The sequence below is a fragment of the Misgurnus anguillicaudatus genome, chromosome 9, assembly GCF_027580225.2.
Source record: "Misgurnus anguillicaudatus chromosome 9, ASM2758022v2, whole genome shotgun sequence".
In the NCBI taxonomy this organism is placed as follows: Eukaryota; Metazoa; Chordata; class Actinopteri; order Cypriniformes; family Cobitidae; genus Misgurnus; species Misgurnus anguillicaudatus.
This window is the reverse complement of record NC_073345.2, coordinates 3,288,217-3,315,049: the sequence shown is the minus strand read 5'-3', so window position 1 is coordinate 3,315,049 and position 26,833 is coordinate 3,288,217. Positions and strand designations below refer to the sequence as shown.

The window sequence follows — 26,833 nt, the reverse complement described above, 5'->3', positions numbered from 1 at the left end:
GGAGACCCGGTCCGATTCCCGGCCAATGCAATTGAGGCTGCTCCTTCATTACAGCTTTGTAAGAATGCTCCACAAGATAGTCATTTTGGATGAAGTGTGGTCAGCTGCTTTTAATCTGCTTTCCTGTTTTGATATGTTTGACTTGATTTCATGAAAGTCAACATTTCAAAACTTGTGTTCGGGAGACCCGGGTCCGATTCCCGGCCAATGCAATTGAGGCTGCTCCTTCATGACAGCTTTGTAAGAATGCTCCACGAGGTAGTCTTTTTGGATGAAGTGTGGTCAGCTGCTTTTAATATGCTTTCCTGTTTTGATATGTTTGACTTGATTTCAGGAAAGTCAACATTTCAAAACTTGTGTTCTGGCTACGCTTAAAAACGTGTGGTAAGTTCGGCAGGTAGGGCTTCTAAACTAGCCCTAACAGACAAGCATTGGTGGTTCAGTGGTAGAATTCTCGCCTGCCACGCGGGAGACCCGGGTCCGATTCCCGGCCAATGCAATTGAGGCTGCTTCTTCATTACAGCTTTGTAAGAATGCTCCACAAGGTATTCTTTTTGGATGAAGTGTGGTCAGCTGCTTTTAATTTGCTTTCCTGTTTTGATATGTTTGACTTGATTTCAGGAAAGTCAACATTTTAAAACGATTGAAAACGTTGTGTGGTGAGTTCGGCAGGTAGGGCTTCTAAACTAGCCCTAACGGACAAGCATTGGTGGTTCAGTGGTAGAATTCTCGCCTGCCACGCGGGAGACCCGGGTCCGATTCCCGGCCAATGCAAGTGAGGCTGCTCCTTCATGACAGCTTTGTAAGAATGCTCCACGAGGTAGTCTTTTTGGATGAAGTGTGGTCAGCTGCTTTTAATCTGCTTTCCTGTTTTGATATGTTTGACTTGATTTCATGAAAGTCAACATTTCAAAACTTGTGTTCTGGCTACGCTTAAAAACGTGTGGTGAGTTCGGCAGGTAGGGCTTCTAAACTAGCCCTAACAGACAAGCATTGGTGGTTCAGTGGTAGAATTCTCGCCTGCCACGCGGGAGACCCGGGTCCGATTCCCGGCCAATGCAATTGAGGCTGCTCCTTTATGACAGATTTGTAAGAATGCTCCATGAGGTAGTCTTTTTGGATGAAGTGTGGTCAGCTGCTTTTAATCTGCTTTCCTGTTTTGATATGTTTGACTTGATTTCATGAAAGTCAACATTTTAAAACGATTAAAATCGTTGTGTGGTGAGTTCGGCAGGTAGGGCTTCTAAACTAGCCCCAACAGACAAGCATTGGTGGTTCAGCGGTAGAATTCTTGCCTGCCACACGGGAGACCCGGTCCGATTCCCGGCCAATGCAATTGAGGCTGCTCCTTCATGACAGCTTTGTAAGAATGCTCCACGAGGTAGACTTTTTGGATGAAGTGTGGTCAGCTGCTTTTAATCTGCTTTCCTGTTTTGATATGTTTGACTTGATTTCATGAAAGTCAACATTTCAAAACTTGTGTTCGGGAGACCCGGGTCCGATTCCCGGCCAATGCAATTGAGGCTGCTCCTTCATTACAGCTTTGTAAGAATGCTCCACGAGGTAGTCATTTTGGATGAAGTGTGGTCAGCTGCTTTTAATCTGCTTTCCTGTTTTGATATGTTTGACTTGATTTCAGGAAAGTCAACATTTTAAAACCATTAAAAACGTTGTGTGGTGAGTTCGGCAGGTAGGGCTTCTAAACTAGCCCTAACAGACAAGCATTGGTGGTTCAGTGGTAGAATTTTGCCTGCCACGCGGGAGACCCGGGTCCGATTCCCGGCCAATGCAATTGAGGCTGCTCCTTTATGACAGCTTTGTAAGAATGCTCCATGAGGTAGTCTTTTTGGATGAAGTGTGGTCAGCTGCTTTTAATCTGCTTTCCTGTTTTGATATGTTTGACTTGATTTCATGAAAGTCAACATTTCAAAACTTGTGTTCGGGAGACCCGGGTCCGATTCCCGGCCAATGCAATTGAGGCTGCTCCTTCATTACAGCTTTGTAAGAATGCTCCACGAGGTAGTCATTTTGGATGAAGTGTGGTCAGCTGCTTTTAATCTGCTTTCCTGTTTTGATATGATTGACTTGATTTCATGAAAGTCAACATTTCAAAACTTGTGTTCGGGAGACCCGGGTACGATTCCCGGCCAATGCAATTGAGGCTGCTCCTTCATTACAGCTTTGTAAGAATGCTCCACGAGGTAGTCATTTTGGATGAAGTGTGGTCAGCTGCTTTTAATCTGCTTTCCTGCTTTGATATGTTTGACTTGATTTCATGAAAGTCAACATTTTAAAACGATTAAAATCGTTGTGTGGTGAGTTCGGCAGGTAGGGCTTCTAAACTAGCCCTAACAGACAAGCATTGGTGGTTCAGTGGTAGAATTCTCGCCTGCCACGCGGGAGACCCGGGTCCGATATCTGGCCAATGCAATTGAGGCTGCTCCTTTATGACAGCTTTGTAAGAATGCTCCATGAGGTAGTCTTTTTGGATGAAGTGTGGTCAGCTGCTTTTAATCTGCTTTCCTGTTTTGATATGTTTGACTTGATTTCATGAAAGTCAACATTTCAAAACTTGTGTTCGGGAGACCCGGGTCCGATTCCCGGCCAATGCAATGGAGGCTGCTCCTTCATTACAGCTTTGTAAGAATGCTCCAAGAGGTAGTCATTTTGGATGAAGTGTGGTCAGCTGCTTTTAATCTGCTTTCCTGTTTTGATATGTTTGACTTGATTTCATGAAAGTCAACATTTCAAAACTTGTGTTCGGGAGACCAGGGTACGATTCCCGGCCAATGCAATTGAGGCTGCTCCTTCATTACAGCTTTGTAAGAATGCTCTACGAGGTAGTCATTTTGGATGAAGTGTGGTCAGCTGCTTTTAATCTGCTTTCCTGCTTTGATATGTTTGACTTGATTTCATGAAAGTCAACATTTTAAAACGATTAAAATCGTTGCGTGGTGAGTTCGGCAGGTAGGGCTTCTAAACTAGCCCCAACAGACAAGCATTGGTGGTTCAGCGGTAGAATTCTTGCCTGCCACGCGGGAGACCCGGTCCGATTCCCGGCCAATGCAATTGAGGCTGCTCCTTCATGACAGCTTTGTAAGAATGCTCCACGAGGTAGTCTTTTTGTATGAAGTGTGGTCAGCTGCTTTTAATATGCTTTCCTGTTTTGATATGTTTGACTTGATTTCAGGAAAGTCAACATTTCAAAACTTGTGTTCTGGCTATGCTTAAAAACGTGTGGTGAGTTCGGCAGGTAGGGCTTCTAAATTAGTCCTAACAGACAAGCATTGGTGGTTCAGTGGTAGAATTCTCGCCTGCCACGCGGGAGACCCGGGTCCGATTCCCGGCCAATGCAATTGAGGCTGCTCCTTCATTACAGCTTTGTAAGAATGCTCCACAAGGTATTCTTTTTGGATGAAGTGTGGTCAGCTGCTTTTAATCTGCTTTCCTGTTTTGATATGTTTGACTTGATTTCATGAAAGTCAACATTTTAAAACGATTAAAATCGTTGTGTGGTGAGTTCGGCAGGTAGGGCTTCTAAACTAGCCCCAACAGACAAGCATTGGTGGTTCAGCGGTAGAATTCTTGCCTGCCACGCGGGAGACCCGGTCCGATTCCCGGCCAATGCAATTGAGGCTGCTCCTTCATGACAGCTTTGTAAGAATGCTCCACGAGGTAGTCTTTTTGGATGAAGTGTGGTCAGCTGCTTTTAATCTGCTTTCCTGTTTTGATATGTTTGACTTGATTTCATGAAAGTCAACATTTCAAAACTTGTGTTCTGGCTACGCTTAAAAACGTGTGGTGAGTTCGGCAGGTAGGGCTTCTAAACTAGCCCTAACAGACAAGCATTGGTGGTTCAGTGGTAGAATTCTCGCCTGCCACGCGGGAGACCCGGGTCCGATTCCCGGCCAATGCAATTGAGGCTGCTCCTTCATTACAGCTTTGTAAGAATGCTCCACGAGGTAGTCATTTTGGATGAAGTGTGGTCAGCTGCTTTTAATCTGCTTTCCTTTTTTGATATGTTTGACTTGATTTCATGAAAGTCAATATTTCAAAACTTGTGTTCTGGCTACGCTTAAAAGCGTGTGGTGAGTTCGGCAGGTAAGGCTTCTAAACTAGCCCTAACAGACAGGCATTGGTGGTTCAGTGGTAGAATTCTCGCCTGCCACGCGGGAGACCCGGGTCCGATTCCCGGCCAATGCAATTGAGGCTGCTCCTTTATGACAGCTTAGTAAGAATGCTCCATGAGGTAGTCTTTTTGGATGAAGTGTGGTCAGCTGCTTTTAATCTGCTTTCCTGTTTTGATATGTTTGACTTGATTTCATGAAAGTCAACATTTCAAAACTTGTGTTCTGGCTACGCTTAAAAACGTGTGGTGAGTTCGGCAGGGAAGGCTTCTAAACTAGCCCTAACAGACAGGCATTGGTGGTTCAGTGGTAGAATTCTCGCCTGCCGCGCGGGAGACCCGGGTCCGATTCCCGGCCAATGCAATTGAGGCTGCTCCTTTATGACAGCTTAGTAAGAATGCTCCATGAGGTAGTCTTTTTGGATGAAGTGTGGTCAGCTGCTTTTAATCTGCTTTCCTGTTTTGATATGTTTGACTTGATTTCAGGAAAGTCAACATTTTAAAACTTGTGTTCGGGAGACCCGGGTCCGATTCCCGGCCAATGCAATTGAGGCTGCTCCTTCATTACAGCTTTGTAAGAATGCTCCACGAGGTAGTCATTTTGGATGAAGTGTGGTCAGCTGCTTTTAATCTGCTTTCCTTTTTTGATATGTTTGACTTGATTTCATGAAAGTCAACATTTCAAAACTTGTGTTCGGGAGACCCGGGTCCGATTCCCGGCCAATGCAATTGAGGCTGCTCCTTCATTACAGCTTTGTAAGAATGCTCCACGAGGTAGTCATTTTGGATGAAGTGTGGTCAGCTGCTTTTAATCTGCTTTCCTTTTTTGATATGTTTGACTTGATTTCATGAAAGTCAACATTTCAAAACTTGTGTTCTGGCTACGCTTAAAAACGTGTGGTGAGTTCGGCAGGTAAGGCTTCTAAACTAGCCCTAACAGACAGGCATTGGTGGTTCAGTGGTAGAATTCTCGCCTGCCACGCGGGAGCCCCGGGTCCGATTCCCGGCCAATGCAAGTGAGGCTGCTCCTTCATGACAGCTTTGTAAGAATGCTCCATGAGGTAGTCTTTTTGGATGAAGTGTGGTCAGCTGCTTTTAATCTGCTTTCCTGTTTTGATATGTTTGACTTGATTTCAGGAAAGTCAACATTTTAAAACCATTAAAAACGTTGTGTGGTGAGTTCGGCAGGTAGGGCTTCTAAACTAGCCCTAACAGACAAGCATTGGTGGTTCAGTGGTAGAATTCTCGCCTGCCACGCGGGAGACCCGGGTCCGAAATTGGCCAATGCAATTGAGGCTGCTCCTTTATGACAGCTTTGTAAGAATGCTCCATGAGGTAGTCTTTTTGGATGAAGTGTGGTCAGCTGCTTTTAATCTGCTTTCCTGTTTTGATATGTTTGACTTGATTTCATGAAAGTCAACATTTCAAAACTTGTGTTCGGGAGACCCGGGTCCGATTCCCGGCCAATGCAATTGAGGCTGCTCCTTCATTACAGCTTTGTAGGAATGCTCCACGAGGTAGTCATTTTGGATGAAGTGTGGTCAGCTGCTTTTAATCTGCTTTCCTGCTTTGATATGTTTGACTTGATTTCATGAAAGTCGACATTTTAAAACGATTAAAATCGTTGTGTGGTGAGTTCGGCAGGTAGGGCTTCTAAACTAGCCCTAACAGACAAGCATTGGTGGTTCAGTGGTAGAATTCTCGCCTGCCTCGCGGGAGACCCGGGTCCGATTCCCGGCCAATGCAATTGAGGCTGCTCCTTTATGACAGCTTTGTAAGAATGCTCCATGAGGTAGTCTTTTTGGATGAAGTGTGGTCAGCTGCTTTTAATCTGCTTTCCTGTTTTGATATGTTTGACCTGATTTCATGAAAGTCAACATTTCAAAACTTGTGTTCGGGAGACCCGGGTCCGATTCCCGGCCAATGCAATTGAGGCTGCTCCTTCATTACAGCTTTGTAAGAATGCTCCACGAGGTAGTCATTTTGGATGAAGTGTGGTCAGCTGCTTTTAATCTGCTTTCCTGTTTTGATATGTTTGACTTGATTTCATGAAAGTCAACATTTCAAAACTTGTGTTCGGGAGACCAGGGTACGATTCCCGGCCAATGCAATTGAGGCTGCTCCTTCATTACAGCTTTGTAAAAATGCTCCACGAGGTAGTCATTTTGGATGAAGTGTGGTCAGCTGCTTTTAATCTGCTTTCCTGCTTTGATATGTTTGACTTGATTTCATGAAAGTCAACATTTTAAAACGATTAAAAACGTTGTGTGGTGAATTCGGCAGGTAGGGCTTCTAAACTAGCCCCAACAGACAAGCATTGGTGGTTCAGCGGTAGAATTCTTGCCTGCCACGCGGGAGACCCGGTCCGATTCCCGGCCAATGCAATTGAGGCTGCTCCTTCATTACAGCTTTGTAAGAATGCTCCACAAGATAGTCATTTTGGATGAAGTGTGGTCAGCTGCTTTTAATCTGCTTTCCTGTTTTGATATGTTTGACTTGATTTCATGAAAGTCAACATTTCAAAACTTGTGTTCGGGAGACCCGGGTCCGATTCCCGGCCAATGCAATTGAGGCTGCTCCTTCATGACAGCTTTGTAAGAATGCTCCACGAGGTAGTCTTTTTGGATGAAGTGTGGTCAGCTGCTTTTAATATGCTTTCCTGTTTTGATATGTTTGACTTGATTTCAGGAAAGTCAACATTTCAAAACTTGTGTTCTGGCTACGCTTAAAAACGTGTGGTAAGTTCGGCAGGTAGGGCTTCTAAACTAGCCCTAACAGACAAGCATTGGTGGTTCAGTGGTAGAATTCTCGCCTGCCACGCGGGAGACCCGGGTCCGATTCCCGGCCAATGCAATTGAGGCTGCTTCTTCATTACAGCTTTGTAAGAATGCTCCACAAGGTAGTAAATTTGGATGAAGTGTGGTCAGCTGCTTTTAATCTGCTTTCCTGTTTTGATATGTTTGACTTGATTTCATGAAAGTCAACATTTCAAAACTTGTGTTCGGGAGACCCGGGTCCGATTCCCGGCCAATGCAATTGAGGCTGCTCCTTCATTACAGCTTTGTAAGAATGCTCCACGAGGTAGTCATTTTGGATGAAGTGTGGTCAGCTGCTTTTAATCTGCTTTCCTGTTTTGATATGTTTGACTTGATTTTAGGAAAGTCAACATTTTAAAACCATTAAAAACGTTGTGTGGTGAGTTCGGCAGGTAGGGCTTCTAAACTAGCCCTAACAGACAAGCATTGGTGGTTCAGTGGTAGAATTCTCGCCTGCCACGCGGGAGACCCGGGTCCGATTCCCGGCCAATGCAATTGAGGCTGCTCCTTTATGACAGCTTTGTAAGAATGCTCCATGAGGTAGTCTTTTTGGATGAAGTGTGGTCAGCTGCTTTTAATCTGCTTTCCTGTTTTGATATGTTTGACTTGATTTCAGGAAAGTCAACATTTTAAAACCATTAAAAACGTTGTGTGGTGAGTTCGGCAGGTAGGGCTTCTAAACTAGCCCTAACAGACAAGCATTGGTGGTTCAGTGGTAGAATTCTCGCCTGCCACGCGGGAGATCCGGGTCCGATTCCCGGCCAATGCAATTGAGGCTGCTCCTTTATGACAGCTTTGTAAGAATGCTCCATGAGGTAGTCTTTTTGGATGAAGTGTGGTCAGCTGCTTTTAATCTGCTTTCCTGTTTTGATATGTTTGACTTGATTTCATGAAAGTCAACATTTCAAAACTTGTGTTCGGGAGACCCGGGTCCGATTCCCGGCCAATGCAATTGAGGCTGCTCCTTCATTACAGCTTTGTAAGAATGCTCCACGAGGTAGTCATTTTGGATGAAGTGTGGTCAGCTGCTTTTAATCTGCTTTCCTGTTTTGATATGATTGACTTGATTTCATGAAAGTCAACATTTCAAAACTTGTGTTCGGGAGACCCGGGTACGATTCCCGGCCAATGCAATTGAGGCTGCTCCTTCATTACAGCTTTGTAAGAATGCTCCACGAGGTAGTCATTTTGGATGAAGTGTGGTCAGCTGCTTTTAATCTGCTTTCCTGCTTTGATATGTTTGACTTGATTTCATGAAAGTCAACATTTTAAAACGATTAAAATCGTTGTGTGGTGAGTTCGGCAGGTAGGGCTTCTAAACTAGCCCTAACAGACAAGCATTGGTGGTTCAGTGGTAGAATTCTCGCCTGCCACGCGGGAGACCCGGGTCCGATATCTGGCCAATGCAATTGAGGCTGCTCCTTTATGACAGCTTTGTAAGAATGCTCCATGAGGTAGTCTTTTTGGATGAAGTGTGGTCAGCTGCTTTTAATCTGCTTTCCTGTTTTGATATGTTTGACTTGATTTCATGAAAGTCAACATTTCAAAACTTGTGTTCGGGAGACCCGGGTCCGATTCCCGGCCAATGCAATGGAGGCTGCTCCTTCATTACAGCTTTGTAAGAATGCTCCACGAGGTAGTCATTTTGGATGAAGTGTGGTCAGCTGCTTTTAATCTGCTTTCCTGTTTTGATATGTTTGACTTGATTTCATGAAAGTCAACATTTCAAAACTTGTGTTCGGGAGACCAGGGTACGATTCCCGGCCAATGCAATTGAGGCTGCTCCTTCATTACAGCTTTGTAAGAATGCTCTACGAGGTAGTCATTTTGGATGAAGTGTGGTCAGCTGCTTTTAATCTGCTTTCCTGCTTTGATATGTTTGACTTGATTTCATGAAAGTCAACATTTTAAAACGATTAAAATCGTTGCGTGGTGAGTTCGGCAGGTAGGGCTTCTAAACTAGCCTCAACAGACAAGCATTGGTGGTTCAGCGGTAGAATTCTTGCCTGCCACGCGGGAGACCCGGTCCGATTCCCGGCCAATGCAATTGAGGCTGCTCCTTCATTACAGCTTTGTAAGAATGCTCCACAAGGTATTCTTTTTGGATGAAGTGTGGTCAGCTGCTTTTAATTTGCTTTCCTGTTTTGATATGTTTGACTTGATTTCAGGAAAGTCAACATTTTAAAACGATTGAAAACGTTGTGTGGTGAGTTCGGCAGGTAGGGCTTCTAAACTAGCCCTAACGGACAAGCATTGGTGGTTCAGCGGTAGAATTCTCGCCTGCCACGCGGGAGACCCGGGTCCGATTCCCGGCCAATGCAAGTGAGGCTGCTCCTTCATGACAGCTTTGTAAGAATGCTCCACGAGGTATTCTTTTTGGATGAAGTGTGGTCAGCTGCTTTTAATTTGCTTTCCTGTTTTGATATGTTTGACTTGATTTCAGGAAAGTCAACATTTTAAAACGATTGAAAACGTTGTGTGGTGAGTTCGGCAGGTAGGGCTTCTAAACTAGCCCTAACGGACAAGCATTGGTGGTTCAGTGGTAGAATTCTCGCCTGCCACGCGGGAGACCCGGGTCCGATTCCCGGCCAATGCAAGTGAGGCTGCTCCTTCATGACAGCTTTGTAAGAATGCTCCACGAGGTAGTCTTTTTGGATGAAGTGTGGTCAGCTGCTTTTAATCTGCTTTCCTGTTTTGATATGTTTGACTTGATTTCATGAAAGTCAACATTTCAAAACTTGTGTTCTGGCTACGCTTAAAAACGTGTGGTGAGTTCGGCAGGTAGGGCTTCTAAACTAGCCCTAACAGACAAGCATTGGTGGTTCAGTGGTAGAATTCTCGCCTGCCACGCGGGAGACCCGGGTCCGATTCCCGGCCAATGCAATTGAGGCTGCTCCTTTATGACAGATTTGTAAGAATGCTCCATGAGGTAGTCTTTTTGGATGAAGTGTGGTCAGCTGCTTTTAATCTGCTTTCCTGTTTTGATATGTTTGACTTGATTTCATGAAAGTCAACATTTCAAAACTTGTGTTCGGGAGACCCGGGTCCGATTCCCGGCCAATGCAATTGAGGCTGCTCCTTCATTACAGCTTTGTAAGAATGCTCCACGAGGTAGTCATTTTGGATGAAGTGTGGTCAGCTGCTTTTAATCTGCTTTCCTGTTTTGATATGTTTGACTTGATTTCATGAAAGTCAACATTTCAAAACTTGTGTTCGGGAGACCAGGGTACGATTCCCGGCCAATGCAATTGAGGCTGCTCCTTCATTACAGCTTTGTAAGAATGCTCCACGAGGTAGTCATTTTGGATGAAGTGTGGTCAGCTGCTCTTAATCTGCTTTCCTGCTTTGATATGTTTGACTTGATTTCATGAAAGTCAACATTTTAAAACGATTAAAATCGCTGCGTGGTGAGTTCGGCAGGTAGGGCTTCTAAACTAGCCCCAACAGACAAGCATTGGTGGTTCAGCGGTAGAATTCTTGCCTGCCACGCGGGAGACCCGGTCCGATTCCCGGCCAATGCAATTGAGGCTGCTCCTTCATTACAGCTTTGTAAGAATGCTCCACAAGATAGTCATTTTGGATGAAGTGTGGTCAGCTGCTTTTAATCTGCTTTCCTGTTTTGATATGTTTGACTTGATTTCATGAAAGTCAACATTTCAAAACTTGTGTTCGGGAGACCCGGGTCCGATTCCCGGCCAATGCAATTGAGGCTGCTCCTTCATGACAGCTTTGTAAGAATGCTCCACGAGGTAGTCTTTTTGGATGAAGTGTGGTCAGCTGCTTTTAATATGCTTTCCTGTTTTGATATGTTTGACTTGATTTCAGGAAAGTCAACATTTCAAAACTTGTGTTCTGGCTACGCTTAAAAACGTGTGGTAAGTTCGGCAGGTAGGGCTTCTAAACTAGCCCTAACAGACAAGCATTGGTGGTTCAGTGGTAGAATTCTCGCCTGCCACGCGGGAGACCCGGGTCCGATTCCCGGCCAATGCAATTGAGGCTGCTCCTTCATTACAGCTTTGTAAGAATGCTCCACAAGGTATTCTTTTTGGATGAAGTGTGGTCAGCTGCTTTTAATTTGCTTTCCTGTTTTGATATGTTTGACTTGATTTCAGGAAAGTCAACATTTTAAAACGATTGAAAACGTTGTGTGGTGAGTTCGGCAGGTAGGGCTTCTAAACTAGCCCTAACGGACAAGCATTGGTGGTTCAGTGGTAGAATTCTCGCCTGCCACGCGGGAGACCCGGGTCCGATTCCCGGCCAATGCAAGTGAGGCTGCTCCTTCATGACAGCTTTGTAAGAATGCTCCACGAGGTGGTCTTTTTGGATGAAGTGTGGTCAGCTGCTTTTAATCTGCTTTCCTGTTTTGATATGTTTGACTTGATTTCATGAAAGTCAACATTTCAAAACTTGTGTTCTGGCTACGCTTAAAAACGTGTGGTGAGTTCGGCAGGTAGGGCTTCTAAACTAGCCCTAACAGACAAGCATTGGTGGTTCAGTGGTAGAATTCTCGCCTGCCACGCGGGAGACCCGGGTCCGATTCCCGGCCAATGCAATTGAGGCTGCTCCTTTATGACAGATTTGTAAGAATGCTCCATGAGGTAGTCTTTTTGGATGAAGTGTGGTCAGCTGCTTTTAATCTGCTTTCCTGTTTTGATATGTTTGACTTGATTTCATGAAAGTCAACATTTTAAAACGATTAAAATCGTTGTGTGGTGAGTTCGGCAGGTAGGGCTTCTAAACTAGCCCCAACAGACAAGCATTGGTGGTTCAGCGGTAGAATTCTTGCCTGCCACGCGGGAGACCCGGTCCGATTCCCGGCCAATGCAATTGAGGCTGCTCCTTCATGACAGCTTTGTAAGAATGCTCCACGAGGTAGTCTTTTTGGATGAAGTGTGGTCAGCTGCTTTTAATCTGCTTTCCTGTTTTGATATGTTTGACTTGATTTCATGAAAGTCAACATTTTAAAACGATTAAAATCGTTGTGTGGTGAGTTCGGCAGGTAGGGCTTCTAATCTAGCCCCAACAGACAAGCATTGGTGGTTCAGCGGTAGAATTCTTGCCTGCCACGCGGGAGACCCGGTCCGATTCCCGGCCAATGCAATTGAGGCTGCTCCTTCATGACAGCTTTGTAAGAATGCTCCACGAGGTAGTCTTTTTGGATGAAGTGTGGTCAGCTGCTTTTAATTTGCTTTCCTGTTTTGATATGTTTGACTTGATTTCAGGAAAGTCAACATTTTAAAACGATTGAAAACGTTGTGTGGTGAGTTCGGCAGGTAGGGCTTCTAAACTAGCCCTAACGAACAAGCATTGGTGGTTCAGTGGTAGAATTCTCGCCTGCCACGCGGGAGACCAGGGTCCGATTCCCGGCCAATGCAAGTGAGGCTGCTCCTTCATGACAGCTTTGTAAGAATGCTCCACGAGGTAGTCATTTTGGATGAAGTGTGGTCAGCTGCTTTTAATCTCTTTTCCTGTTTTGATATGTTTGACTTGATTTCATGAAAGTCAACATTTCAAAACTTGTGTTCTGGCTACGCTTAAAAACGTGTGGTGAGTTCGGCAGGTAGGGCTTCTAAACTAGCCCTAACAGACAGGCATTGGTGGTTCAGTGGTAGAATTCTCGCCTGCCACGCGGGAGACCCGGGTCCGATTCCCGGCCAATGCAATTGAGGCTGCTCCTTTATGACAGCTTAGTAAGAATGCTCCATGAGGTAGTCTTTTTGGATGAAGTGTGGTCAGCTGCTTTTAATCTGCTTTCCTGTTTTGATATGTTTGACTTGATTTCAGGAAAGTCAACATTTTAAAACGATTAAAAACGTTGTGTGGTGAGTTCGGCAGGTAGGGCTTCTAAACTAGCCCTAACAGACAAGCATTGGTGGTTCAGTGGTAGAATTCTCGCCTGCCACGCGGGAGACCTGCATCCGATTCCCGGCCAATGCAATTGAGGCTGCTCCTTCATTACAGCTTTGTAAGAATGCTCCACGAGGAAGTCATTTTGGATGAAGTGTGGTCAGCTGCTTTTAATCTGCTTTCCTGTTTTGATATGTTTGACTTGATTTCATGAAAGTCAACATTTCAAAACTTGTGTTCGGGAGACCAGGGTACGATTCCCGGCCAATGCAATTGAGGCTGCTCCTTCATTACAGCTTTGTAAGAATGCTCCACGAGGTAGTCATTTTGGATGAAGTGTGGTCAGCTGCTTTTAATCTGCTTTCCTGCTTTGATATGTTTGACTTGATTTCATGAAAGTCAACATTTTAAAACGATTAAAAACGTTGTGTGGTGAGTTCGGCAGGTAGGGCTTCTAAACTAGCCCCAACAGACAAGCATTGGTGGTTCAGCAGTAGAATTCTTGCCTGCCACGCGGGAGACCCGGTCCGATTCCCGGCCAATGCAATTGAGGCTGCTCCTTCATTACAGCTTTGTAAGAATGCTCCACAAGATAGTCATTTTGGATGAAGTGTGGTCAGCTGATTTTAATCTGCTTTCCTGTTTTGATATGTTTGACTTGATTTCATGAAAGTCAACATTTCAAAACTTGTGTTCCGGAGACCCGGGTCCGATTCCCGGCCAATGCAATTGAGGCTGCTCCTTCATTACAGCTTTGTAAGAATGCTCCACGAGGTAGTCATTTTGGATGAAGTGTGGTCAGCTGCTTTTAATCTGCTTTCCTGTTTTGATATGTTTGACTTGATTTCATGAAAGTCAACATTTCAAAACTTGTGTTCCGGAGACCCGGGTCCGATTCCCGGCCAATGCAATTGAGGCTGCTCCTTCATGACAGCTTTGTAAGAATGCTCCACGAGGTAGTCTTTTTGGATGAAGTGTGGTCAGCTGCTTTTAATATGCTTTCCTGTTTTGATATGTTTGACTTGATTTCAGGAAAGTCAACATTTCAAAACTTGTGTTCTGGCTACGCTTAAAAACGTGTGGTGAGTTCGGCAGGTAGGGCTTCTAAACTAGCCCTAACAGACAAGCATTGGTGGTTCAGTGGTAGAATTCTCGCCTGCCACGCGGGAGACCCGGGTCCGATTCCTGGCCAATGCAATTGAGGCTGCTCCTTCATTACAGCTTTGTAAGAATGCTCCACAAGGTATTCTTTTTGGATGAAGTGTGGTCAGCTGCTTTTAATTTGCTTTCCTGTTTTGATATGTTTGACTTGATTTCAGGAAAGTCAACATTTTAAAACGATTGAAAACGTTGTGTGGTGAGTTCGGCAGGTAGGGCTTCTAAACTAGCCCTAACGGACAAGCATTGGTGGTTCAGTGGTAGAATTCTCGCCTGCCATGCGGGAGACCCGGGTCCGATTCCCGGCCAATGCAAGTGAGGCTGCTCCTTCATGACAGCTTTGTAAGAATGCTCCACGAGGTGGTCTTTTTGGATGAAGTGTGGTCAGCTGCTTTTAATCTGCTTTCCTGTTTTGATATGTTTGACTTGATTTCATGAAAGTCAACATTTCAAAACTTGTGTTCTGGCTATGCTTAAAAACGTGTGGTGAGTTCGGCAGGTAGGGCTTCTAAACTAGCCCTAACAGACAAGCATTGGTGGTTCAGTGGTAGAATTCTCGCCTGCCACGCGGGAGACCCGGGTCCGATTCCCGGCCAATGCAATTGAGGCTGCTCCTTTATGACAGATTTGTAAGAATGCTCCATGAGGTAGTCTTTTTGGATGAAGTGTGGTCAGCTGCTTTTAATCTGCTTTCCTGTTTTGATATGTTTGACTTGATTTCATGAAAGTCAACATTTTAAAACGATTAAAATCGTTGTGTGGTGAGTTCGGCAGGTAGGGCTTCTAAACTAGCCCCAACAGACAAGCATTGGTGGTTCAGCGGTAGAATTCTTGCCTGCCACGCGGGAGACCCGGTCCGATTCCCGGCCAATGCAATTGAGGCTGCTCCTTCATGACAGCTTTGTAAGAATGCTCCACGAGGTAGTCTTTTTGGATGAAGTGTGGTCAGCTGCTTTTAATTTGCTTTCCTGTTTTGATATGTTTGACTTGATTTCAGGAAAGTCAACATTTTAAAACGATTGAAAACGTTGTGTGGTGAGTTCGGCAGGTAGGGCTTCTAAACTAGCCCCAACAGACAAGCATTGGTGGTTCAGTGGTAGAATTCTCGCCTGCCACGCGGGAGACCCGGGTCCGATTCCCGGCCAATGCAAGTGAGGCTGCTCCTTCATGACAGCTTTGTAAGAATGCTCCACGAGGTAGTCTTTTTGGATGAAGTGTGGTCAGCTGCTTTTAATCTGCTTTCCTGTTTTGATATGTTTGACTTGATTTCATGAAAGTCAACATTTCAAAACTTGTTTTCGGGAGACCCGGGTCCGATTCCCGGCCAATGCAATTGAGGCTGCTCCTTCATTACAGCTTTGTAAGAATGCTCCACGAGGTAGTCATTTTGGATGAAGTGTGGTCAGCTGCTTTTAATCTGCTTTCCTGTTTTGATATGTTTGACTTGATTTCATGAAAGTCAACATTTCAAAACTTGTGTTCGGGAGACCCGGGTCCGATTCCCGGCCAATGCAATTGAGGCTGCTCCTTCATTACATCTTTGTAAGAATGGTCCACGAGGTAGTCATTTTGGATGAAGTGTGGTCAGCTGCTTTTAATCTGCTTTCCTGCTTTGATATGTTTGACTTGATTTCATGAAAGTCAACATTTTAAAACGATTAAAATCGTTGTGTGGTGAGTTCGGCAGGTAGGGCTTCTAAACTAGCCCCAACAGACAAGCATTGGTGGTTCAGCGGTAGAATTCTTGCCTGCCACGCGGGAGACCCGTTCCGATTCCCGGCCAATGCAATTGAGGCTGCTCCTTCATGACAGCTTTGTAAGAATGCTCCACGAGGTAGTCTTTTTGGATGAAGTGTGGTCAGCTGCTTTTAATCTGCTTTCCTGTTTTGATATGTTTGACTTGATTTCATGAAAGTCAACATTTCAAAACCTGTGTTCTGGCTACGCTTAAAAACGTGTGGTGAGTTCGGCAGGTAGGGCTTCTAAACTAGCCCTAACAGACAAACATTGGTGGTTCAGTGGTAGAATTCTCGCCTGCCACGCGGGAGACCCGGGTCCGATTCCCGGCCAATGCAATTGAGGCTGCTCCTTCATTACAGCTTTGTTAGAATGCTCCACAAGGTATTCTTTTTGGATGAAGTGTGGTCAGCTGCTTTTAATTTGCTTTCCTGTTTTGATATGTTTGACTTGATTTCAGGAAAGTCAACATTTTAAAACGATTGAAAACGTTGTGTGGTGAGTTCGGCAGGTAGGGCTTCTAAACTAGCCCTAAAGGACAAGCATTGGTGGTTCAGTGGTAGAATTCTCGCCTGCCACGCGGGAGACCCGGGTCCGATTCCCGGCCAATGCAAGTGAGGCTGCTCCTTCATGACAGCTTTGTAAGAATGCTCCACGATGTAGTCTTTTTGGATGAAGTGTGGTCAGCTGCTTTTAATCTGCTTTCCTGTTTTGATATGTTTGACTTGATTTCATGAAAGTCAACATTTCAAAACTTGTGTTCTGGCTACGCTTAAAAACATGTGGTGAGTTCGGCAGGTAGGGCTTCTAAACTAGCCCTAACAGACAGGCATTGGTGGTTCAGTGGTAGAATTCTTGCCTGCCACGCGGGAGACCCGGGTCCGATTCCCGGCCAATGCAATTGAGGCTGCTCCTTTATGACAGCTTAGTAAGAATGCTCCATGAGGTAGTCTTTTTGGATGAAGTGTGGTCAGCTGCTTTTAATCTGCTTTCCTGTTTTGATATGTTTGACTTGATTTCAGGAAAGTCAACATTTTAAAACGATTAAAAACGTTGTGTGGTGAGTTCGGCAGGTAGGGCTTCTAAACTAGCCCTAACAGACAAGCATTGGTGGTTCAGTGGTAGAATTCTCGCCTGCCACGCGGGAGACCCGGGTCCGATTCCCGGCCTAGCAATTGAGGCTGCTCCTTTATGACAGCTTTGTAAGAATGCTCCATGAGGTAGTCTTTTTGGATGAAGTGTGGTCAGCTGCTTTTAATCTGCTTTCCTGTTTTGATATGTTTGACTTGATTTCATGAAAGTCAACATTTCAAAACTTGTGTTCGGGAGACCCGGGTCCGATTCCCGGCCAATGCAATTGAGGCTGCTCCTTCATTACAGCTTTGTAAGAATGCTCCACGAGGTAGTCATTTTGGATGAAGTGTGGTCAGCTGCTTTTAATCTGCTTTCCTGTTTTGATATGTTTGACTTGATTTCAGGAAAGTCAACATTTTAAAACCATTAAAAACGTTGTGTGGTGAGTTCGGCAGGTAGGGCTTCTAAACTAGCCCTAACAGACAAGCATTGGTGGTTCAGTGGTAGAATTCTCGCCTGCCACGCGGGAGACCCGGGTCCGATTCCCGGCCAATGCAATTGAGGCTGCTCCTTTATGACAGCTTTGTAAGAATGCTCCATGAGGTAGTCTTTTTGGATGAAGTGTGGTCAGCTGCTTTTAATCTGCTTTCCTGTTTTGATATGTTTGACTTGATTTCATGAAAGTCAACATTTCAAAACTTGTGTTCGGGAGACCCGGGTCCGATTCCCGGCCAATGCAATTGAGGCTGCTCCTTCATTACAGCTTTGTAAGAATGCTCCACGAGGTAGTCATTTTGGATGAAGTGTGGTCAGCTGCTTTTAATCTGCTTTCCTGTTTTGATATGTTTGACTTGATTTTATGAAAGTCAACATTTCAAAACTTGTGTTCCGGCTACCCTTAAAAACGTGTGGTGAGTTCGGCAGGTAGGGCTTCTAAACTAGCCCTAACAGACAAGCATTGGTGGTTCAGTGGTAGAATTCTCACCTGCCACGTGGGAGACCCGGGTCCGATTCCCGGCCAATGCAATTGAGGCTGCTCCTTCATTACAGCTTTGTAAGAATGCTCCACGAGGTAGTGTTTTTGGATGAAGTGTGGTCAGCTGCTTTTAATCTGCTATCCTGTTTTGATATGTTTGACTTGATTTCATGAAAGTCAACATTTCAAAACTTGTGTTCGGGAGACCCGGGTCCGATTCCCGGCCAATGCAATTGAGGCTGCTCCTTCATTACAGCTTTGTAAGAATGCTCCACGAGGTTGTCGTATTGGATGAAGTGTGGTCAGCTGCTTTTAATCTGCTTTCCTGTTTTGATATGTTTGACTTGATTTCATAAAAGTAAACATTTTAAAACGATTAAAAACATTGTGTGGTGAGTTCGGCAGGTTGGGCTTCTAAACTAGCCCTAACAGACAAGCATTGGTGGTTCATTGGTAGAATTCTCGCCTGCTACGCGGGAGACACGGGTCCGATTCCCGGCCAATGCAATTGAGGCTGCACCTTCATGACAGCTTTGTAAGAATGCTCCACGAGGTAGTCTTTGGATGAAGTGTGGTCAGCTGCTTTAAATCTGCTTTCCTGTTTTGATATGTTTGACTTGATTTCATGAAAGTAAACATTTTAAAACGATTAAAAACGTTGTGTGGTGAGTTCGGCAGGTTGGGCTTCTAAACTAGCCCTAACAGACAAGCATTGGTGGTTCAGTGGTAGAATTCTCGCCTGCCACGCGGGAGACCCGGGTCTGATTCCCGACCAAAGCAATTTAGGCTGCTCCTTCATTACAGCTTTGTAAGAATGCTCCACGAGGTAGTCATTTTGGATGAAGTGTGGTCAGCTGCTTTTAATCTGCTTTCCTGTTTTGATATGTTTGACTTGATTTCATGAAAGTCAACATTTCAAAACGATTAAAAACGTTGTGTGGTGAGTTCGGCAGGTTGGGCTTCTAAACTAGCCCTAACAGACAAGCATTGGTGGTTCAGTGGTAGAATTCTCGCCTGCCACGCGGGAGACCTGGGTCCGATTCCCGGCCAATGCAATTGAGGCTGCTCCTTCATTACAGCTTTGTAAGAATGCTCCACGAGGTAGTCATTTTGGATGAAGTGTGGTCATCTGCTTTTAATCTGCTTTCCTGTTTTGATATGTTTGACTTGATTTCATGAAAGTCAACATTTTAAAACAATTAAAAACGTTGTGTGGTGAGTTCGGCAGGTAGGGCTTCTAAACTAGCCCTAACAGACAAGCATTGGTGGTTCAGTGGTAGAATTCTCGCCTGCCACGCGGGAGACCTGTGGTCAGCTGCTTTTAATCTGCTTTCCTGTTTTGATATGTTTGACTTGATTTCATGAAAGTCAACATTTCAAAACTTGTGTTCCGGCTACGATTAAAAACGTGTGGTGAGTTTGGCAGGTAGGGCTTCTAAACTAACCCTAACAGACAAGCATTGGTGGTTCAGTGGTAGAATTCTCGCCTGCCACGCGGGAGACCCGGGTCTGATTACCGGCCAATGCAATTGAGGCTGCTCCTTCATGACAGCTTTGTAAGAATGCTCCATGAGGTAGTCTTTTTGGATGAAGTGTGGTCAGCTGCTTTTAATCTGCTTTCCTGTTTTGATATGTTTGACTTGATTTCATGAAAGTCAACATTTTAAAACGATTAAAAACGTGTGGTGAGTTCGACAGGTAGGGCTTCTAAACTAGCCCTAACAGACAAGCATTGGTGGTTCAGTGGTAGAATTCTCGCCTGCCACGCAGGAGACCTGCATCCGATTCCCGGCCAATGCAATTGAGGCTGCTCCTTCATTACAGCTTTGTGAGAATGCTCCAAGAGGTAGTCATTTTGGATGAAGTGTGGTCAGCTGCTTTTAATCTGCTTTCCTGTTTTGATATGTTTGACTTGATTTCATGAAAGTAAACATTTTAAAACGATTAAAAACGTTGTGTGGTGAGTTCGGCAGGTTGGGCTTCTAAACTAGCCCTAACAGACAAGCATTGGTGGTTCAGTGGTAGAATTCTCGCCTGCCACGTGGGAGACCCGGGTCGATTCCCGGCCAAAGCAATTTAGGCTGCTCCTTCATTACAGCTTTCTAAGAATGCTCCACGAGGTAGTCATTTTGGATGAAGTGTGGTAAGCTGCTTTTAATCTCCTTTCCTGTTTTGATATGTTTGACTTGATTTCATGAAAGTCAACATTTCAAAACGATTAAAAACGTTGTGTGGTGAGTTCGGCAGCTTGGGCTTCTAAACTAGCCCTAACAGACAAGCATTGGTGGTTCATTGGTAGAATTCTCGCCTGCTACGCGGGAGACCCGGGTCCGATTCCCGGCCAATGCAATTGAGGCTGCTCCTTCATTACAGCTTTGTAAGAATGCTCCACGAGGTAGTCATTTTGGATGAAGTGTGGTCAGCTGCTTTTAATCTGCTTTCCTGTTTTGATATGTTTGACTTGATTTCAGGAAAGTCAACATTTTAAAACGATTAAAAACGTTGTGTGGTGAGTTCGTCAGGTAGGGCTTCTAAACTAGCCCTAATAGACAAGCATTGGTGGTTCATTGGTAGAATTCTCGCCTGCTACGCGGGAGACCCGGGTCCGATTCCCGGCCAATGCAATTGAGGCTGCACCTTCATGACAGCTTTGTAAGAATGCTCCACGAGGTAGTCTTTGGATGAAGTGTGGTCAGCTGCTTTTAATCTGCTTTCCTGTTTTGATATGTTTGACTTGATTTCATGAAAGTAAACATTTTAAAACGATTAAAAACGTTGTGTGGTGAGTTCGGCAGGTAGGGCTTCTAAACTAGCCCTAACAGACAAGCATTGGTGGTTCAGTGGTAGAATTCTCGCCTGCCACGCGGGAGACCTGTGGTCAGCTGCTTTTAATCTGCTTTCCTGTTTTGATATGTTTGACTTGATTTCATGAAAGTCAACATTTCAAAACTTGTGTTCGGGAGACCCGGGTCCGATTCCCGGCCAATGCAATTGAGGCTGCTCCTTCATTACAGCTTTGTAAGAATGCTCCACGAGGTAGTCATTTTGGATGAAGTGTGGTGAGCTGCTTTTAATCTGCTTTCCTGTTTTGATATGTTTGACTTGATTTCATGAAAGTCAACATTTCAAAACTTGTGTTCCGGCTACGATTAAAAACGTGTGGTGAGTTTGGCAGGTAGGGCTTCTAAACTAACCCTAACAGACAAGCATTGGTGGTTCAGTGGTAGAATTCTCGCCTGCCACGCGGGAGACCCGGGTCTGATTACTGGCCAATGCAATTGAGGCTGCTCCTTCATGACAGCTTTGTAAGAATGCTCCATGAGGTAGTCTTTTTGGATGAAGTGTGGTCAGCTGCTTTTAATCTGCTTTCCTGTTTTGATATGTTTGACTTGATTTCATGAAAGTCAACATTTTAAAAACGATTAAAAACGTGTGGTGAGTTCGACAGGTAGGGCTTCTAAACTAGCCCTAACAGACAAGCTTTGGTGGTTCAGTGGTAGAATTCTCGCCTGCCACGCGGGGGACCTGCATCCGATTCCCGGCCAATGCAATTGAGGCTGCTCCTTCATTACAGCTTTGTGAGAATGCTCCAAGAGGTAGTCATTTTGGATGAAGTGTGGTCAGCTGCTTTTAATCTGCTTTCCTGTTTTGATATGTTTGACTTGATTTCATGAAAGTAAACATTTTAAAACGATTAAAAACGTTGTGTGGTGAGTTCGGCAGGTTGGGCTTCTAAACTAGCCCTAACAGACAAGCATTGGTGGTTCAGTGGTAGAATTCTCGCCTGCCACGCGGGAGACCCGGGTCCGATTCCCGGCCAAAGCAATTTAGGCTGCTCCTTCATTACAGCTTTCTAAGAATGCTCCACGAGGTAGTCATTTTGGATGAAGTGTGGTCAGCTGCTTTTAATCTCCTTTCCTGTTTTGATATGTTTGACTTGATTTCATGAAAGTCAACATTTCAAAACGATTAAAAACGTTGTGTGGTGAGTTCGGCAGGTTGGGCTTCTAAACTAGCCCTAACAGACAAGCATTGGTGTTTCATTGGTAGAATTCTCGCCTGCTACGCGGGAGACCCGGGTCCGATTCCCGGCCAATGCAATTGAGGCTGCACCTTCATGACAGCTTTGTAAGAATGCTCCACGAGGTAGTCTTTGGATGAAGTGTGGTCAGCTGCTTTTAATCTGCTTTCCTGTTTTGATATGTTTGACTTGATTTCATGAAAGTAAACATTTTAAAACGATTAAAAACGTTGTGTGGTGAGTTCGGCAGGTTGGGCTTGTAAACTAGCCCTAACAGACAAGCATTGGTGGTTCAGTGGTAGAATTCTCGCCTGCCACGCGGGAGACCCGGGTCCGATTCCCGGCCAATGCAATTGAGGCTGCTCCTTCATTACAGCTTTGTAAGAATGCTCCACGAGGTAGTCATTTTGGATGAAGTGTGGTCAGCTGCTTTTAATCTGCTTTCCTGTTTTGATATGTTTGACTTGATTTCAGGAAAGTCAACATTTTAAAACGATTAAAAACGTTGTGTGGTGAGTTCGTCAGGTAGGGCTTCTAAACTAGCCCTAATAGACAAGCATTGGTGGTTCATTGGTAGAATTCTCGCCTGCTACGCGGGAGACCCGGGTCCGATTCCCGGCCAATGCAATTGAGGCTGCACCTTCATGACAGCTTTGTAAGAATGCTCCACGAGGTAGTCTTTGGATGAAGTGTGGTCAGCTGCTTTTAATCTGCTTTCCTGTTTTGATATGTTTGACTTGATTTCATGAAAGTAAACATTTTAAAACGATTAAAAACGTTGTGTGGTGAGTTCGGCAGGTTGGGCTTCTAAACTAGCCCTAACAGACAAGCATTGGTGGTTCAGTGGTAGAATTCTCGCCTGCCACGCGGGAGACCCGGGTCCGATTCCCGGCCAAAGCAATTTAGGCTGCTCCTTCATTACAGTTTTGTAAGAATGCTCCACGAGGTAGTCATTTTGGATGAAGTGTGGTCAGCTGCTTTTAATCTGCTTTCCTGTTTTGATATGTTTGACTTGATTTCATGAAAGTCAACATTTCAAAACGATTAAAAACATTGTGTGGTGAGTTCGGCAGGTTGGGCTTCTAAACTAGCCCTAACAGACAAGCATTGGTGGTTCAGTGGTAGAATTCTCGCCTGCCACGCGGGAGACCCGGGTCCGATTCCCGGCCAATGCAATTGAGGCTGCTCCTTCATTACAGCTTTGTAGGAATGCTCCACGAGGTAGTCATTTTGGATGAAGTGTGGTCATCTGCTTTTAATCTGCTTTCCTGTTTTGATATGTTTGACTTGATTTCATGAAAGTCAACATTTCAAAACTTGTGTTCGGGGGACCCGGGTCCGATTCCCGGCCTATGCAATTGAGGCTGCTCCTTCATTACAGCTTTGTAAGAATGCTCCACGAGGTAGTCATTTTGGATGAAGTGTGGTCAGCTGCTTTTAATCTGCTTTCCTGTTTTGATATGTTTGACTTGATTTCATGAAAGTCAACATTTTAAAACGATTAAAAACGTTGTGTGGTGAGTTCGGCAGGTAGGGCTTCTAAACTAGGACTAACAGACAAGCATTGGTGGTTCAGTGGTAGAATTCTCGCCTGCCACGCGGGAGACCCGGGTCCGATTCCCGGCCAATGCAAGTGAGGCTGCTCCTTCATGACAGCTTTGTAAGAATGCTCCATGAGGTAGTCTTTTTGGATGAAGTGTGGTCAGCTGCTTTTAATCTGCTTTCCTGTTTTGATATGTTTGACTTGATTTCAGGAAAGTCGACATTTTAAAACCATTAAAAACGTTGTGTGGTGAGTTCGGCAGGTAGGGCTTCTAAACTAGCCCTAACAGACAAGCATTGGTGGTTCAGTGGTAGAATTCTCGCCTGCCACGCGGGAGACCCGGGTCCGATTCCCGGCCAATGCAATTGAGGCTGCTCCTTTATTACAGCTTTGTAAGAATGCTCCACGAGGTAGTCATTTTGGATGAAGTGTGGTCAGCTGCTTTTAATCTGCTTTCCTGTTTTGATATGTTTGACTTGATTTCATGAAAGTCAACATTTCAAAACTTGTGTTCGGGAGACCCGGGTCTGATTCCCGGCCAATGCAATTGAGGCTGCTCCTTCATTACAGCTTTGTAAGAATGCTCCACGAGGTAGTCATTTTGGATGAAGTGTGGTCAGCTGCTTTTAATCTGCTTTCCTGTTTTGATATGTTTGACTTGGTTTCATGAAAGTCAACATTTTAAAACGATTAAAAACGTTGTGTGGTGAGTTCGGTAGGTAGGGCTTCTAAACTAGCCCTAACAGACAAGCATTGGTGGTTCAGTGGTAGAATTCTCGCCTGCCACGCGGGAGACCCTGGTCCGATTCCCGGCCAATGCAAGTGAGGCTGCTCCTTCATGACAGCTTTGTAAGAATGCTCCATGAGGTAGTCTTTTTGGATGAAGTGTGGTCAGCTGCTTTTAATCTGCTTTCCTGTTTTGATAAGTTTTGAACATTTCAAAACTTGTGTTCTGGCTACGCTTAAAAACGTGTGGTGAGTTCGGCAGGTAGGGCTTTTAAACTAGCCCTAACAGACAAGCATTGGTGGTTCAGTGGTAGAATTCTCGCCTGCCACGCGGGAGACCCGGGTCCGATTCCCGGCCAATGCAATTGAGGCTGCTCCTTTATGACAGCTTTGTAAAAATGCTCCACGAGGTAGTCTTTTTGGATGAAGTGTGGTCAGCTGCTTTTAATCTGCTTTCCTGTTTTGATATGTTTGACTTGATTTCAGGAAAGTCAACATTTTAAAACCATTAAAAACGTTGTGTGGTGAGTTCGGCAGGTAGGGCTTCTAAACTAGCCCTAACAGACAAGCATTGGTGGTTCAGTGGTAGAATTCTCGCCTGCCACGCGGGAGACCTGCATCCGATTCCCGGCCAGTGCAATTGAGTCTGCTCCTTCATTACAGCTTTGTAAGAATGCTCCACGAGGAAGTCATTTTGGATGAAGTGTGGTCAGCTGCTTTTAATCTGCTTTCCTGTTTTGATATGTTTGACTTGATTTCATGAAAGTCAACATTTTAAAACTTGTGTTCTGGCTACGCTTAAAAACGTGTGGTGAGTTCGGCAGGTAGGGCTTCTAAACTAGCCCTATCAGACAAGGATTGGGGGTTCAGTGGTAGAATTCTCGCCTGCCACGCAGGAGACCCGGGTCCACTTCCCGGCCAATGCAATTGTGGCTGCTCCTTCATTACAGCTTTGAAAGAATGCTCCACGAGGTAGTCTTTTTGGATGAAGTGTGGTCAGCTGCTTTTAATCTGCTTTCCTGTTTTGATATGTTTGACTTGATTTCAAGAAAGTCAACATTTTAAAACCATTAAAAACGTTGTGTGGTGAGTTCGGCAGGTAGGGCTTCTCAACTAGCCCTAACAGACAAGCATTGGTGGTTCAGTGGTAGAATTCTCGCCTGCCACGCGGGAGACCCGGGTCCGATTCCCAGCCAATGCAATTGAGGCTGCTCCTTTATGACAGCTTTGTAAGAATGCTCCATGAGGTAGTCTTTTTGGATGAAGTGTGGTCAGCTGCTTTTAATCTGCTTTCCTGTTTTGATATGTTTGACTTGATTTCATGAAAGTCAACATTTCAAAACTTGTGTTCGGGAGACCCGGGTCCGATTCCCGGCCAATGCAATTGAGGCTGCTCCTTCATTACAGCTTTGTAAGAATGCTCCACGAGGTAGTCATTTTGGATGAAGTGTGGTCAGCTGCTTTTAATCTGCTTTCCTGTTTTGATATGTTTGACTTGATTTCATGAAAGTCAACATTTCAAAACTTGTGTTCGGGAGACCCGGGTCCGATTCCCGGCCAATGCAATTGAGGCTGCTCCTTCCTTACAGCTTTGTAAGAATGCTCCACGAGGTAGTAATTTTGGATGAAGTGTGGTCAGCTGCTTTTAATCTGCTTTCCTGTTTTGATATGTTTGACTTGATTTCATGAAAGTCAACATTTCAAAACTTGTGTTCGGGAGACCCGGGTCCGATTCCCGGCCAATGCAATTGAGGCTGCTCCTTCATTACAGCTTTGTAAGAATGCTCCACGAGGTAGTCGTATTGGATGAAGTGTGGTCAGCTGCTTTTATTCAGCTTTCCTGCTTTGATATGTTTGACTTGATTTCATGAAAGTAAACATTTTAAAACGATTAAAATCGTTGTGTGGTGAGATCGGCAGGTAGGGCTTCTAAACTAGCCCCAACAGACAAGCATTGGTGGTTCAGTGGTAGAATTCTCGCCTGCCACGCGGGAGACCCGGGTCCGATTCCCCGCCAATGCAATTGAGGCTTCTCCTTCATGACAGCTTTGTAAAAATGCTCCATGAGGTAGTCTTTTTGGATGAAGTGTGGTCAGCTGCTTTTAATCTGCTTTCCTGTTTTGATATGTTTGACTTGATTTCATGAAAGTCAACATTTCAAAACTTGTGTTCTGGCTACGCTTACAAACGTGTGGTGAGTTCGGCGGGTAAGGCTTCTAAACTAGCCCTAACAGAGAGGCATTGGTGATTCAGTGGTAGAATTCTCGCCTGCCACGCGGGAGACCCGGGTCCGATTCCCGGCCAATGCAATTGAGGCTGCTCTTTCATTACAGCTTCGTAAGAATGCTCCACGAGGTAGTCTTTTTGGATGAAGTGTGGTCAGCTGCTTTTAATCTGCTTTCCTGTTTTGATATGTTTGACTTGATTTCAGGAAAGTCAACATTTTAAAACCATTAAAAACGTTGTGTGGTGAGTTCGGCAGGTAGGGCTTCTAAACTAGACCTAACAGACAAGCATTGGTGGTTCAGTGGTAGAATTCTCGCCTGCCACGTGGGAGACCCGGGTCCGATTCCCGGCCAATGCAATTGAGGCTGCTCCTTCATGACAGCTTTGTAAGAATGCTCCACGAGGTAGTCTTTTTGGATGAAGTGTGGTCAGCTGCTTTTAATCTGCTTTCCTGTTTTGATATGTTTGACTTGATTTCATGAAAGTCAACATTTCAAAACTTGTGTTCTGGCTACGCTTAAAAACTTGTGGTGAGTTCGGCAGGTAGGGCTTCTAAACTAGCCCTAACAGACAAGCATTGGTG

The 26,833-nt window shown here is 44.9% G+C and overlaps 26 non-coding genes across 26 annotated transcripts; all 26 read left to right on the top strand.

Annotated features, from left to right (window-relative positions):
- Positions 1 to 428: 428 nt before the first annotated feature.
- On the top strand, positions 429 to 499 carry trnag-gcc (transfer RNA glycine (anticodon GCC)). Its single transcript has one exon. It is a non-coding gene; the product is annotated as a tRNA-Gly (tRNA).
- A 204-nt stretch (positions 500 to 703) lies between these two features.
- trnag-gcc (transfer RNA glycine (anticodon GCC)) lies at positions 704 to 774 on the top strand. The gene has a single exon. It is a non-coding gene; the product is annotated as a tRNA-Gly (tRNA).
- A 216-nt stretch (positions 775 to 990) lies between these two features.
- Positions 991 to 1,061, top strand: trnag-gcc (transfer RNA glycine (anticodon GCC)). The gene has a single exon. It is a non-coding gene; the product is annotated as a tRNA-Gly (tRNA).
- Positions 1,062 to 3,284: 2,223 nt separating this feature from the next.
- Positions 3,285 to 3,355, top strand: trnag-gcc (transfer RNA glycine (anticodon GCC)). The gene has a single exon. It is a non-coding gene; the product is annotated as a tRNA-Gly (tRNA).
- Positions 3,356 to 3,845: 490 nt separating this feature from the next.
- On the top strand, positions 3,846 to 3,916 carry trnag-gcc (transfer RNA glycine (anticodon GCC)). The gene has a single exon. It is a non-coding gene; the product is annotated as a tRNA-Gly (tRNA).
- A 216-nt stretch (positions 3,917 to 4,132) lies between these two features.
- trnag-gcc (transfer RNA glycine (anticodon GCC)) lies at positions 4,133 to 4,203 on the top strand. Its single transcript has one exon. It is a non-coding gene; the product is annotated as a tRNA-Gly (tRNA).
- A 2,705-nt stretch (positions 4,204 to 6,908) lies between these two features.
- On the top strand, positions 6,909 to 6,979 carry trnag-gcc (transfer RNA glycine (anticodon GCC)). The gene has a single exon. It is a non-coding gene; the product is annotated as a tRNA-Gly (tRNA).
- Positions 6,980 to 7,365: 386 nt separating this feature from the next.
- trnag-gcc (transfer RNA glycine (anticodon GCC)) lies at positions 7,366 to 7,436 on the top strand. Its single transcript has one exon. It is a non-coding gene; the product is annotated as a tRNA-Gly (tRNA).
- Positions 7,437 to 9,467: 2,031 nt separating this feature from the next.
- On the top strand, positions 9,468 to 9,538 carry trnag-gcc (transfer RNA glycine (anticodon GCC)). The gene has a single exon. It is a non-coding gene; the product is annotated as a tRNA-Gly (tRNA).
- A 216-nt stretch (positions 9,539 to 9,754) lies between these two features.
- trnag-gcc (transfer RNA glycine (anticodon GCC)) lies at positions 9,755 to 9,825 on the top strand. Its single transcript has one exon. It is a non-coding gene; the product is annotated as a tRNA-Gly (tRNA).
- Positions 9,826 to 10,861: 1,036 nt separating this feature from the next.
- Positions 10,862 to 10,932, top strand: trnag-gcc (transfer RNA glycine (anticodon GCC)). Its single transcript has one exon. It is a non-coding gene; the product is annotated as a tRNA-Gly (tRNA).
- Positions 10,933 to 11,136: 204 nt separating this feature from the next.
- Positions 11,137 to 11,207, top strand: trnag-gcc (transfer RNA glycine (anticodon GCC)). Its single transcript has one exon. It is a non-coding gene; the product is annotated as a tRNA-Gly (tRNA).
- Positions 11,208 to 11,423: 216 nt separating this feature from the next.
- Positions 11,424 to 11,494, top strand: trnag-gcc (transfer RNA glycine (anticodon GCC)). The gene has a single exon. It is a non-coding gene; the product is annotated as a tRNA-Gly (tRNA).
- Positions 11,495 to 12,533: 1,039 nt separating this feature from the next.
- Positions 12,534 to 12,604, top strand: trnag-gcc (transfer RNA glycine (anticodon GCC)). The gene has a single exon. It is a non-coding gene; the product is annotated as a tRNA-Gly (tRNA).
- A 1,873-nt stretch (positions 12,605 to 14,477) lies between these two features.
- Positions 14,478 to 14,548, top strand: trnag-gcc (transfer RNA glycine (anticodon GCC)). Its single transcript has one exon. It is a non-coding gene; the product is annotated as a tRNA-Gly (tRNA).
- A 478-nt stretch (positions 14,549 to 15,026) lies between these two features.
- On the top strand, positions 15,027 to 15,097 carry trnag-gcc (transfer RNA glycine (anticodon GCC)). Its single transcript has one exon. It is a non-coding gene; the product is annotated as a tRNA-Gly (tRNA).
- A 1,129-nt stretch (positions 15,098 to 16,226) lies between these two features.
- Positions 16,227 to 16,297, top strand: trnag-gcc (transfer RNA glycine (anticodon GCC)). The gene has a single exon. It is a non-coding gene; the product is annotated as a tRNA-Gly (tRNA).
- Positions 16,298 to 17,244: 947 nt separating this feature from the next.
- Positions 17,245 to 17,315, top strand: trnag-gcc (transfer RNA glycine (anticodon GCC)). The gene has a single exon. It is a non-coding gene; the product is annotated as a tRNA-Gly (tRNA).
- Positions 17,316 to 20,012: 2,697 nt separating this feature from the next.
- trnas-gcu (transfer RNA serine (anticodon GCU)) lies at positions 20,013 to 20,083 on the top strand. Its single transcript has one exon. It is a non-coding gene; the product is annotated as a tRNA-Ser (tRNA).
- A 204-nt stretch (positions 20,084 to 20,287) lies between these two features.
- Positions 20,288 to 20,358, top strand: trnas-gcu (transfer RNA serine (anticodon GCU)). The gene has a single exon. It is a non-coding gene; the product is annotated as a tRNA-Ser (tRNA).
- Positions 20,359 to 22,036: 1,678 nt separating this feature from the next.
- On the top strand, positions 22,037 to 22,107 carry trnag-gcc (transfer RNA glycine (anticodon GCC)). The gene has a single exon. It is a non-coding gene; the product is annotated as a tRNA-Gly (tRNA).
- Positions 22,108 to 22,311: 204 nt separating this feature from the next.
- Positions 22,312 to 22,382, top strand: trnas-gcu (transfer RNA serine (anticodon GCU)). The gene has a single exon. It is a non-coding gene; the product is annotated as a tRNA-Ser (tRNA).
- Positions 22,383 to 22,859: 477 nt separating this feature from the next.
- Positions 22,860 to 22,930, top strand: trnag-gcc (transfer RNA glycine (anticodon GCC)). Its single transcript has one exon. It is a non-coding gene; the product is annotated as a tRNA-Gly (tRNA).
- Positions 22,931 to 23,316: 386 nt separating this feature from the next.
- trnag-gcc (transfer RNA glycine (anticodon GCC)) lies at positions 23,317 to 23,387 on the top strand. Its single transcript has one exon. It is a non-coding gene; the product is annotated as a tRNA-Gly (tRNA).
- Positions 23,388 to 23,591: 204 nt separating this feature from the next.
- trnag-gcc (transfer RNA glycine (anticodon GCC)) lies at positions 23,592 to 23,662 on the top strand. Its single transcript has one exon. It is a non-coding gene; the product is annotated as a tRNA-Gly (tRNA).
- A 655-nt stretch (positions 23,663 to 24,317) lies between these two features.
- trnag-gcc (transfer RNA glycine (anticodon GCC)) lies at positions 24,318 to 24,388 on the top strand. Its single transcript has one exon. It is a non-coding gene; the product is annotated as a tRNA-Gly (tRNA).
- Positions 24,389 to 26,833: the final 2,445 nt, after the last annotated feature.